We start from the raw sequence: 12,438 nt of genomic DNA, 5'->3' as shown, positions 1-12,438 counted from the left end.
AGAATGCTTGTCTGCATCATAGACTTTTAAATAGCCTTTAACTCAATCTGCTACTCAAAGCTGAACATTAAATGGCTACAAATGGCACTGGTGGGAAAACGTGACCTCATTAAATCTGTGCACCATCCATCTTGGGCTGGATGCAAACAAACCACATGCAGATAGGACTTCAAGCAAAAAAAAAAAAAAAAAAAGAATAAGAGAGACATGCAGTCTCAGCCCAACAAAGGTCATCATCTCTGGTACATCAGTTACTCCCTATCCCTACTGGAGCAGTCTAACTCAACCACATGGGATTCTTGGGTCAGCCTGGAAAAAACAAAAATTATGATATTTTAGAAAAAGCCCCAAACCAACCAAACCAGTAAATTTTTTATTACAGAGGCAGAGATATTAAACATATCCTAAATTATATGTACATGGGCCTCATTACAAACACATCAGGGACCTTTGGACTGGCTATAAAAACATTACAAAGGAAAGCTTTGCAAGTTTGTGTGCAGTAAAGAAACCACTGGACAGATAAAGACACCAAACATTAAAACTGTTGCTAAAACTACTCAGTGGTAGAACTCTACTCCTTCTCCTATTTGGGACTGAAAGCTGATGTCCAACTTTAGCAGCAGCCAGACTGAGTGAACTAAAAACTGAGAGAGACATTGCCTATACCAGCTTGTGAGAAGTCCCTTTCTGGGCTCAGAGACACTGGGGTCAAGTAAAAGCTCAGTAGTTCAAACTCCTCCATCCCTCCTCCTGTTGAATTCAGCCAGCAAAACAAACATCTCCGTATAAAGGGATGAAAAATCTTTGATATACTAAAATGCAGATAAAACAGGGCACTGGAAAAGGCAGTCCCACAGTGCCACAACAGAGAACTGTCTCAGATACCTGCCTAGATCGGGCTAGCAGACACTGAGTCACTGCAACTTGCAAAACTAAAGCAGATCACCAAATACAGAATTAGATTGGATTTAACATGAAGATGTATCTTCCTTACGCTCTTTCTATATGGTTTTACTATTTTATGTAATCTGTGGGATTTCATGTCTAGACACTCATTTAGCAAAAGGTGAATGCCTACAGGCAGCTATTACTTGTTACATCCCAAACAATACGCACAATTTCTGCATGGATGTAACTGAGGGTCAGGAATACAGGTGAGTCACTCAGCACCTTGGAAGGGCTGAATGTATTGAAAGCCTGATAAAGATATCAGTAAGCAAATCCCAAATAGCTGAGAGCTGTTTTCAGCAACCATAGAGGATATCTCTGCAGAAAGAAATAACTACCAGCTTTGGGGCAGAAGAGTGGAGTCAGGAGGGCTTCATAGCATGGAGCATCCTACTGCTGAGCCAGCAGAGGATGCTGCAGCGGTTCGTCCATGAACCTTTGCTGGGTGAAGGTCATAAATACCTTTGACGCTGGCTTGTGTGGTGGCTGATTTTTTTTTTTTTTTTTGAGATTGCCATGCCAGTAACGAAGCTAAATAATGTGCATCTCCCTGCTCATGTGTTACTGTTACAGGAAGAAGTTTCTTCATGACTCATTCCCATTTTATTCCTCTGACTGCTTGTTGAAACATACATTAGATACATGGAGAGCGGTGAAGGCTCTTGCATTTTGCATTGGAGGAGGGATTCATCTTGCTAAGCATAGATAACATAAATGTAGATGCCTTAAATTTCCTTCAGAATTGGGAGCTCTGCAGAGACATTCAGTTTGCAGATGAGGAAACCCATGTTCACTCACCCAGCTGAGGTTGTCTCTGTGTGTGCTGGATGTCCGAACACCCTACTGCAGTCAACAGAGACAGAGTCAGTGCAGCTGCTGGAGTCTGGAGAGTGATTCAGCCCAACAAATGCAAGATCTGGTTCAGCATGACCTGATTTTTGTGCACTGGTGAGGGGTGAGGATTCAAGGCCTGACTGAGTTTCATTAGCTAAGGCATTTAGAGTCATCTAAAGTAATCTAGGGTATCCAAGACATCCCCAAGGTACAGTATGGACAGGACTTCCCGGAGACCTTCTGGACAAGCTGCTAGAAGGAGATAGCATTGCTCACAGTGCCAGACACTAGACAGACGTGTCTTCTTTTGCACCTATGTTTCATGCAATGCTCCTTCTTCTGCACTGTCTCAGGCCTTGGCTCAGTTGTGCAGTTCACTAAGTGGAAGGCTCTGGAGTCTGCAGCTGATGCCCACCCCTTGTCAATATTATGAATAGACCTCGGGTGTGATTTGTTCATAGTAACGTTGATGTCTGGGGGCTCAGCTCCTCACACTAAAGCTTTTGGTGCTGAGATGGTCTGGAGTATCCTCCCTGGCCTGCAGTGATTTCAGAAGGTGTACAGTGCATCTACTGTGGTATCCCAGCACTTCTAACAGAAGCCCAACTGGGCTGTTACTACACTGGCATCAGGTGATATTTATGCCTGTCCCGAACACAGTGTGTTCTGCCAACACCCACTAGCAGAGTAATAACCACAACAACCTGCCTCGTTGACTCAAATCTCGTGCTTCAGAGTCCATCAGAACTTCTGGAGAGCATGGACTTGTGTACTGCAACAGCATCGACAACAAACTCCATCCAAAATGAAAAAAGGGTTTATTTCAAAATTCATGCTCCAAGCTGGTGGAGCATGCTCTGCCATGGTACATCTGAGCTTGAGATACTGTAAAAGACAAGGATTGATTCCTCCTCTCAGAGTGTCTCAGTCAATCACAGCTGCCACCAAACCTCTGAAGTGGGGCACACTCTCTTTCTGCTTTCCCAGTGGTGCAGCTCCCACCCTTCAATGGGAGTCAATCCATCCAGAAAGAGTTTTTTCCCTTGCCACTTGAAAGACGATGGATTAGTATGAGCTGCATGTTGCCCTGGTTCACAGGACCAGTAAACTCTCTCCTTAAACCCCAGAGCTAATGAGTTACTAATTCCTCCTCCTGAGTCACTTTTTGGATCGTGTTTCTTTTCTCTTTTCTGAAGCTGCTTTCTAAAGGACTTGGCCAACTGCGGAAAATCCACCAAACCTGCTGTCTGACCCTATTCAGATCACACGCTGGAGCGGACACGGGACTGATATGACCGTACATCTCCCTGAGAGCACGCTGGTTACCATGCCCTCCGAGCAGTGCCTGGGGCCTTGGCTTCATTGCACTAGCAATCCAGGTCAGTTGTAAAGTGAATTCTGATTCTGCTGCCCTATAAAACATCTGAGCATGTGCGTGCGTGCGTGCCTGGGAGTGATCCTACTGCAGAGAGCGTCCCCCATGCTTTTTTCTCCAATGCGTTAAACACTGTCTTGTTTCCTAATAGCCCAGAGCCTCGGGTCAACAGACACTACTCATCTGCTCCCCTCCCTGCTTTTCATCAGATTCCCCAAGAGCATTGCAAACAGATGCCAAGGTGCAAAGTCTATTAACAAAAGATCATGCAAGGAGAACCGAGACATACAATTTGACTATTTATGACTCTTTCTTTTGCTGAGGTCAAGCGCTTCTTGAATGGATGTTGTGTAATGCACCAACATACACCCCCCCCTCCCCCCCAAGCTCCTGCTGTCATGGTGCAGTGTAATTAAAGGAGTGGAGATACACATGATGGTTGCATGGGAAAGACGTAAATGCAATGTAGGCTCCAGTTCTCACTGTGAACTTTTTTCCTGCGCAGGCTTCCTTCTAGCACAACATGTCACTAACATACCATAATTTAGGCCCCGGGCTGTAGAAGGGACAAAGGATTTCCATGGGGAGCATCCCTGTCTGGCTGGAGAGCCCAGACTGGTCTGGCTAAACAGTGCTGTTTGGCCTCAAAAATGTGGCAGGGGCTGCATGTAGCCACTTGATATTGTCTCTTTTGGAAGCCTTTGCTGAGAGTGACAGCTTAGACAGTTCTGTGAAGCAGTCATCTGTCTGGAGAAGTTAAGGGAGAATTATTTATTTATTTATTTATTTCTACCAGGAATAACAGGAATACAAGCACTGGCACAGACTCACTCCCACATGGAAGCAGTTAACTTGGCAGTCTCAGCGGAGGAAAGCCAGGCATTGTAATAGGTATCCCTGATCTGCATTTTAAAAGCAGCAGGAAGATGTTTCTTGATAACAGAGATAATGAAATACTTTCTCCTCCTCAAGAACGGAGGCAAGATGTGAAGTGGCAATTGCTGAGGATGAACTTCTCTAACCACCCCCCTTCCATTAGATAGATTAAGCCCAGCACTAGTAAAAGGATCAGATAGGGAGTTCTCCCCACTATTAACACCAAACTGCTTTAAAGATCTGTCCCAGTCCATCTGCATTCCTGTACACCTCCAGCCCTCGGCTTCCTCATACTCGTCAGCCGTTAGCAGTCTCTCTGGTGTAGAGATGTGATTACATTTCTGTAACTAATTTGGCAGTATGTGTTCAAACTCTCAGTCTGCTGGAGCGCTGAGAGCACCACAGTCCCACGTTCGCGTAGCAGCAGATGGCACCGATTCACGGCCACCGTGGTGACACAGGGACCTCTACTCTGGTCTCAGCCCCAAGCAGTCCAAGCAGTTTGCCTTCTGAATGGTGGCATAGGTCCAGGTACCCAGATGAACAGAGGGTTTAAGGTTCAGATACTTGCTGCCATCAGCTCTCATCCCATTTTGCACCACTACCAGGGAGAGCTGCTAGTTCCTGTCTGTGGATGTGGCAGGGACATGCGTTCACTGGGAAGTCCCCATGAGACTTGTGAAGATTGAGGAGGGATGCTTGTGACTCCATCTGGGCTCTTTTTGCTGGATCTGTTCCTCAGTGGCCACTGCCCAGCACAGCACTGGCCAAGTAATGTGATAGAGCTGGGTCCTCCCGGAAGCACTGGGTGCCCCTGGAGCTGTTTGGTGTAGCCAGCATCTGTCCTGGCACTTGAGCAGGCAGAGCAACCATGTGGCCCTCTTTGGAGTCACCATTTCAGCTCTGAAGGATCAATACCCAAGTTTCCTGCTGGTCTCCAAAATGGGGGATACCTTGCAGGCAGGGGCACTGCAGTGTGGATATGTGTCACAGTCCAGCAGGTGCGAAGCATTTCTAATTGGAAACAAGTCAGAAGGAGCCCTGTAGGCTGCATGATGCAGATGGCAGGCTAAACTGCCTGCCTGGCTGTGATCTGTACATGGCAGGACAGTGCAGGAGCTTCGTGTCAGATTGGGGCTGCTGGTTTGCCAAGTGGGTTTGAAATTGCATGTGGTAGTGATGCGCTAATTTTATTTTCACATACAGATCTAGCTGCAGCATCAGAGCCCTGACTGCACCGAAGCCTCTGCAACACCCCCACCCCAGGGGCTTGGCTGCCTGGGTTCAAGGCGAGCTCTAATATGACACAGCTGTGTAACCTTGGATCAGCTTGCTGGGAAAAATAGATAAGCTGCGAGAAAGAGCTCCTGCCCTTTGCTTGAGGAGCTGCAGCGAGGTTTGAGCACTTGCCCTTGGTTTGTGCCTGAGCTCTGCTGCAGGTATACCTGTGACTGGACATGTATCTTGCTGATCTTCCTTCTCTGACTTCTTGGACCAAGCTGGACTTGTCTGGTGATCCCTGGGCTGCAGCTGACCCTGGAAACCTGTTCCAGGTTTGCTCTGATCTTCTCATTTGGAATTGCACTCCCTATCTGTAAGAATGCTGTCCTGGTGGTCCCCTCTATCGGTGGGCAGAAGGTCGGGGTATATCTTTCCCGTGTGGGGGTTGCTGACCTGTGAGCAATGCCCTGCCTGCATGGGAGGAGGTGGGAGAAGAGAGGCCATGGGCTTCTCTCCTGCATTAGGTTTTCCTGGTTGAGCTTTGCATGAGTGTCCCTTAGCAACCAAATTGGTTCCTAAGGGTGTGTATATTCTGATTTCCTGCACTAAAACTCTCTAGAAGAGGTCTGTTTCTGGGAGAGTGTCTGTTACAGCTAGGTGACTGAGCTGGGCTCTTGTGTCCTAACTGGAGGTGTGTTTAGTGGGGCAAGGTCTCCAGGATTCGCCTCTGAGAGAGGCGGGAGCCAGCCCCCATCAGGAGCCCTGTAAAATGCCCTGGTGCACGTGGGTTGAGGTGTGCAGGACCGACCCCAACCCAGGGGACCTGAGGCCCTAAAGCATGCAGGTAAGCTCACAATGCAGTGGCTGAGTTGTGTCCAAGGAACACTTGTGCTTGGAACATCTTGCTCTGGCAGGTCGCTGCGGTGTGTACGTGTGCCTCGTGCCAACAGCCTTACAATAACGTTTCTGTACTTGATGGCCTCTGAGGATTGCTCCTCTATAGGTAACACTCAGTCATCAATCAATGATGTCCCTTTAAAAACATTAAAAACCCCTGTGGCTTTGCAGCCCTGGCTAATAGCCTGTTTCCCTAAACAGTATGAATCCCCTGTGTCTAGGGGAATCTTTGAACTTTCTACACTGGGTCACTTTGTAAAAAAAACAAACAAACAAATCTCAAATAGCTAGGCAGATGGGGTTCCTTTGAACCCTGTGATTTGAAAAGTACAGAACTCCCCAGCCCAAAAGTGTTTTAGAAAAATTAAATGGATTTAGGCTTATCATTTCAACCTCTGAGAATGTATTCAGCACAGAAATGAAAAATTGTCATGATTCCTTGCAAGGCAATCCCAGGGCTGCTGTAACATTGTCACCTCTGTGATGCTGTGTGACATTAACATCTTGCCAACAGTGCAAACCGCACTGACACTGTGGCTTTTGTTATAGTCAAGGAGAAACAAGCCACAGCAGTCTCACCAGTTGATTCCTGGCACCGTGCGCTTTCAGAGCGATGCTGAGGTCAGGTTAGTGTTAAAGTTTTCTGAAACCCTGGGAGAGATTTTCACCAGCTTGAGGGAGGAAAAGGCTTTGGATGAAGCTCATCTAGTGCACCTATGGGGAAGCACAAATGCCTCTAGGCACTGCATTTCTTTCTTGTTTATCTGAGCCTTGCATTTACTTACCCCTGTTTGCCTAGGTAAACGTAGCTGTGCCCAGAGGAAGCAATCTTTGGAAACCTTGTGAGGTGCTGGCAACTAATTATTTGTCCTTCATCAATAAATATTCTTAGACTGATTCCAGAATTATCCAATTCACTAATTAATGTACTGTGCTTTGCTGGGCATACAGCAGAGAGCACTTGGGCACTTGGAGAACTGCTTTTGGCCTCTCTTTCACCATTTTCCTCTGAGGGACTTGCCAGCTTGGTGCTTGGTGCTTTGCTGAAGTTGTCCCAGAGTGCTCAGCCCTTCCAAGGTGGTGATTTTTAACAGTTTCCACCAAGAGAAGTAGCTCTCCTTTCTCCTGGTTGTATTTTTTTTTTTCTGCCTGTGCTCTTCCGCCTTCTCCTGGCGGTGGCTGCTGTTTGGGTACCTGATGTGGTCTGGCTGGTGAAAATCTTTGGAGCAGGGCCCCTTAAATAGCTGCTGGTGGTGAGGAGCAATGTACCCATCAGGACCTGAAAGATGTGCCTGGCACAAGCAGAAGAGAGATACATCAGTGTAAATCTGAACAGCTTCAGGAGGTGCTGTCACCAGGGCTGTTTGAAATAAAACGCTTGTCTATAGACAGGGATTTCTTCTGTTAGTTTCAATTTTAGGGGTTGAGGAAATACAAAGAGCCTTCAGTCTCCTCACCAGTACAGTTCAGCTTATCCAGGCCAGGAGAGTGTTGCATTTTATACACAGTGTTTTTCTGAATCAAACTGTACGCTTATCAGAAAATGGACCTTGCTGTTTGATGTATGTTAAAGTGCCATGTACATTCATTGTGCTGTATAAATAAAGTATAATAATGCTGAGACTCAAGGACTCCCATGGAGTCATTCAAAAGAGAGGCAGAGGGCCACTGAATGAATTTGGACAAGAGTCAGAAAGGGGAAAGAGACATTTTTTTAACAGGCAAAAAATAAGAAAAAGCCTTTCCTGCTACAGAAACAGGTTCTGAGCTGCCAAAAGACTGGACTAAGCAATAAACCCGATCCTGTGGTTGATGAATGGGAAGAGGTATGTACCGGATGAGATTTTTCTGCCTAAAAAATGTGTCTCTATCTGTGTGGGTGGCCCAGGGCTGCTTTTGGAGTTGAGGGTGCACGTTTGTTTCTGCCTGAAGCTGACATCTATATTGGAGGCAAGGGAGAGGACTGGCTCACACTGGCCTCAGCCACTACTCTGTGAGCTGTTTACAGTTAGTGATGGTTTAAAAATTTTGAGAGCTCAGCTGTCTGGAGTTGTGTTGTGCATCGTGTCTCTTCATCCAAGAGCGCTGTATCCCCTTGTGCCATCTGGCCATCAACAGGGGGATGGAGACCACAAACAGTAGTGAGATGCTCTGGAGATCCTTTCACTCTGGCACTAGAAACAGTTTGACGATGCCCGAGCCTGTGGCACAGCACCTTCCACCATGGGTGGCTGTGCCCTGTGGTGGCACTGATGACATACTGGGAAGCAAGAACAGCTCCAGTTGCTCCAGCTGACTGCTTTCAGCAGGGAGGTTGGACTCCAGAAGTGCCCTGCGAACCTCAGCCTTTCTGGGCCTGTGTGTTACTGTAGGGCCTAGAGCAGAAACAGGTATCAGGGGTCAGAGATATAAAGAGAGTGGAGGGAAGGGAATGAGCAGATGGCAGCTCTCACCCTTGTATGGCGAGCATACCTTTGGATGGAAGGTGAAGAGCTGCAGGCAGCATGCCAGGAAGGAGGTGGTCAGTGGTAACATGTAGAGCTCCCAGTGACCCTGCTATAGCAGAGAAAGCTGTCAAAGTAATGTCATTAAGGACCAGGGTTTCAACAGGGTATGGTATTTTTTGGGTGCCTGCTGATGTCTTCTGAGACTTTGACATCAGCTTTCTGTGCTGAAGATTTGCATTTTCAGCACCAAGCTGTTTTCACACTTGGGTCCTAGCTGCCCTTTCACTTCAGATAAGCCCCTTTCTTCAGCTTAGATGCAGTAACAGTGAAATCTATGCCAATGGGGCATGTTAATGCAAACCTTCCCTGCCTGTTTGTACCTTTTCCTGGAGCAAATCCAAGACTGCTGCAAACACAAAGGGATTCATCATTCTCCAGCTGCCTGCAGACAGCAAACCAAGAGCAATGTTTGACAGTGAGGAATAATTACCTTGCCAGCTTTGCTTTATCCACATTTCAAATTCAGAAGGGAGATAAAGCCACGTTACCAATGGTTCAGGCAAGAAGCCCATCAAGACGAGCATCTAGTGTAGCTGGAAACTCCCTTATCCTAGGAGAGATGTGCCTGTGGCAGCCGAGGTATGCGAGGCATTGCAAATGCCATAATGCTGCCCTCCTCCCCAGGGTGTCCTCTGCATCTGGTCACTCCTCTCCAGGAGCCAACTTTGGTTACAAATGGCCCTGTGATGCTTGAGATGCCCAACCAGAACCTGGCATGGTGAATCCTGCCCTATCTGAGGAACAGCATGCTGAAGTGAAGTCTGTGCCAACTTATTTGCTCATCCTTCCCACCTCTTCAATTAAATTAGCTTGAATGTGAAGGGTTGCCTGACCCTTATTGGGTTAAATGAGCCAGTCTCCATGGCAACCTGCTTCTCAGAAGACCTGACATCTTCTCTCCTCCAAACCCTTCCACATTTCTCATGTCTGATCCCTCTTTGTGCATGGTTTTTAAAGGCAAAAAGTTAGATTTGCGGCTGGGCTGCTATTTCAGTGCATTTCCTAACACTGCAGGAGCTGTACCATAATTTGGAGGGAGGCAGCTTTTCTCAGGCTGGTGGGATGACTTGAGATCGCTAATCTTGCAGTGACCTCAGGGTCTGCTTCCTTCAAAGTTGCACACTGGTTTCCATTCAGATAACTTTTTTGGGTGGATCAAAACTTAGGGAAAGTGTTGCTCATTGGTAATCCTCCTGGAAGTTAAGAAAAGGAAAAAAAGCCATTTGGACCTTTGAACAGCAATAGTCCAGCTGTTTCCAGGTGTCATAAATAGCATGATTTGTCTCTGAATGCACATGCCTTGGAGTTGAAATTTCAAGTGCTGACCCAGACCAAGTCAAGGGTAGAGACCATAAAAATCTGAAAGTGTCATCAGAGTGATGGGTATATGAAGTGCCTGGAGATGCTGAGATGAGACAGCAGGCTTTATGCTTGCTTAGAGTTTAGACCTGTGCTTGTGCAAGAAGCCCCCTTACACCTCCCCTGCTTCATATCCACTGTCAAATCCTTTTCTTGCACAAAGATATTCTTTGCCCTTGTGCCCCTATGTTGTAATGTTTGGGGCAGGCTTTTTCTTTTGGTGGCCAATGAATTCAAATGCTAGTGTCTAGCAAAATTTCCAAATAGTAGAGACCAGAGCTCCTTCTTTTACATGTCCGATGTTGGCTTTTCCAAAGAAAACAAAAAGCTGAGAAATGTCATATAAGAACAGCTTCCAGGCACTGTTGCTTCTGTAGAACTTAGCATGAAAAGGGAAGGAGGCAATGCAAGGGAAAGGTTGGGAAGTTATTTGACCGCGTGCACTATTTATGCACCTAGCAAAGAATGTGAGTGGAAGAATATTTAATATAATGGGCAGACATGTACTGAGACTCAGGGATGAAAGATTTTAAGCAATTTCAAGCTCAAAATATGATTCAGACATTTAACAAGGTGGGGAATCTATCAGGAGAACATAACCTAAAGGAAGCAATACATTTGCTATCTTTTTGCATCTTTAAATTACATTTGAGAATGGAGTTCATTTAAGCTATTTTAGATGCCTACTTTAGAATGACATGACCTGCACCCATTACCTCTGCTGACAATAAAGGGAACTTTGGGTGCCTGGATGCAGGTGGCTGTATTGTAAGCATCTATAAACAGCCAATTGAATCCCTCCCTGGGGTGTCTGTCTAAAATAACTGCTTCAGATGAACCATGATAAATGCCTGATTTAAGAGTGACTTGGGAACTTCTCTAGGTCTGGGTTACGGACCCAGCCCAAGAACGGGGATGAACATTGTCTGGGTTTAAAATTACAAATTTAAGGGCAAAATGAAGCGTGCGTGCTCAGCCTCAGTCTTGTCATACACACAGGTGTAGATATCTGAACACTTTCTCCAGTTTGCATACTGTATCTCAGATGAGCCAATCTGTGATTAAATGTTTCAGTAGGTTTCAGCGGATACATCTTGCCTTTCATTACAGCGAATACCAGGCAGGGCTTTTGAAAATTGTCTTCATGTAAAGTACTTGGGCTATACTTTCACAGTACACTGCAAAAACATTAGCCACTTGTAGAAGGGACGTGCGTGTTTCCCATGGCCTTTCTTTGAGCAGCATTTATGTGTGACCGGGCTTTTTGAAAAGTATGTGTCTGTACCGGGGTCCTGAGGGCACCAGCAGGCTTTAATGGCCCTGACCAGCCTCACCTGGGAGTGCCCCAAACCCTGCACCTGGGCTCAGGAGCGTATTTCACCTCAATATTGCAAGTTGATAAAAGGACAAATGGGTTTGTATGTTCAGGTGTTGCTGAGAAATGGTGTGTGATGGTGCATATAAAAAGCATGATTGCCCCCTCTTACACATGTGAGGACATTTGAAGTCATTGTTGTGTGGTCAGCAAGGTCAGGAAGGCAATCTCCACATTAGCTCATATCGTACTTAGTGTGTAAATTGTGGCATGGTGTGTGTGTTCCAGGAGCTTGGCAGTCTTAGGTCATTATTTTTCTAGAATAAAGAGGGGACCCCTCTCTCTATCAAAGCCAGAGTGGGCTGCACCCGTTTTACTTGGTCTGGATGGGTGAAGCCATTGTACGAGGTTTAGGGCAGCAAAGGTCCACAATAACTCCGGTCTCATCTGCACTACGTGGGAAAACTTCACAAAGGCTCTACGCTCCACGGCTCATCTCTGATGATAGCATAGTTGTCTTTGACATCCACCATGTATTCTCTTTTCTTGTTGAAGTTACAGTCGTGAATGAATAAAGCTTTAGTGTGATTTGATGAATTTCCTTGAGGCACTTGCCCGGGCATCACATGACTGAGCAACTGGAGCACCAGCAATACTACCGTAAGCCCAGTGAACTGCTAGGTCTGAGTGTAATTTTAAATGAGGAATCACCATGAGATGAATGTATTTCTAGTGGAGGACCTCAATGAAGTCTCCAGTTCTGAGCTCTTGGGCTCCAGCCGCGCCTCTCACCGCATCTTTCCCATGCATCGTTGCTGCAAAAAAAGCCTTGTGCCTTATCTCCATGTCCCACCTTTGTGTCTGAGGACAGGCACAGCCTAGCTTCTGCTCCAATGCTTATGTCTTCCAATTGTCAGGGCCTCTCTGGCAGCAACCATCTCAGCCACAGAGCTGAAGGAAGAGCGGTCAGTGGAAAGAGGCGCTAGCGAGACAGTAAGGGACCCCCTTTCCTCAGCTTTCCCCTACTGCACAGAGAAAGGCTGGTATGTGTCCCATGGAGGTGAGCATATGGGGGAGATAACAGGAGGTATGTGGGGCAGCAG

The 12,438-nt window shown here is 46.6% G+C and overlaps 1 long non-coding RNA gene across 1 annotated transcript in view; it reads left to right on the top strand.

The window, feature by feature from the left end:
• The window catches only part of LOC142598527 (uncharacterized), a 51,774-nt gene extending 43,997 nt beyond the window's left edge, over window positions 1–7,777 (top strand). Inside the window, exons 5-7 of the long non-coding RNA XR_012832673.1 lie at window positions 2,982–3,164; window positions 3,957–4,051; window positions 5,243–7,777. This is a non-coding gene — a long non-coding RNA (uncharacterized LOC142598527). The remainder of the gene's footprint in view (window positions 1–2,981; window positions 3,165–3,956; window positions 4,052–5,242) is intronic.
• The last annotated feature ends 4,661 nt before the right edge of the window (window positions 7,778–12,438 follow it).

This window comes from Balearica regulorum, chromosome 28 (genome assembly GCF_011004875.1).
Source record: "Balearica regulorum gibbericeps isolate bBalReg1 chromosome 28, bBalReg1.pri, whole genome shotgun sequence".
Lineage (NCBI taxonomy): Eukaryota > Metazoa > Chordata > Aves > Gruiformes > Gruidae > Balearica > Balearica regulorum.
The sequence above is the reverse complement of the archived record's forward strand: the minus strand, read 5'-3'. Positions and strand labels throughout refer to the sequence as shown.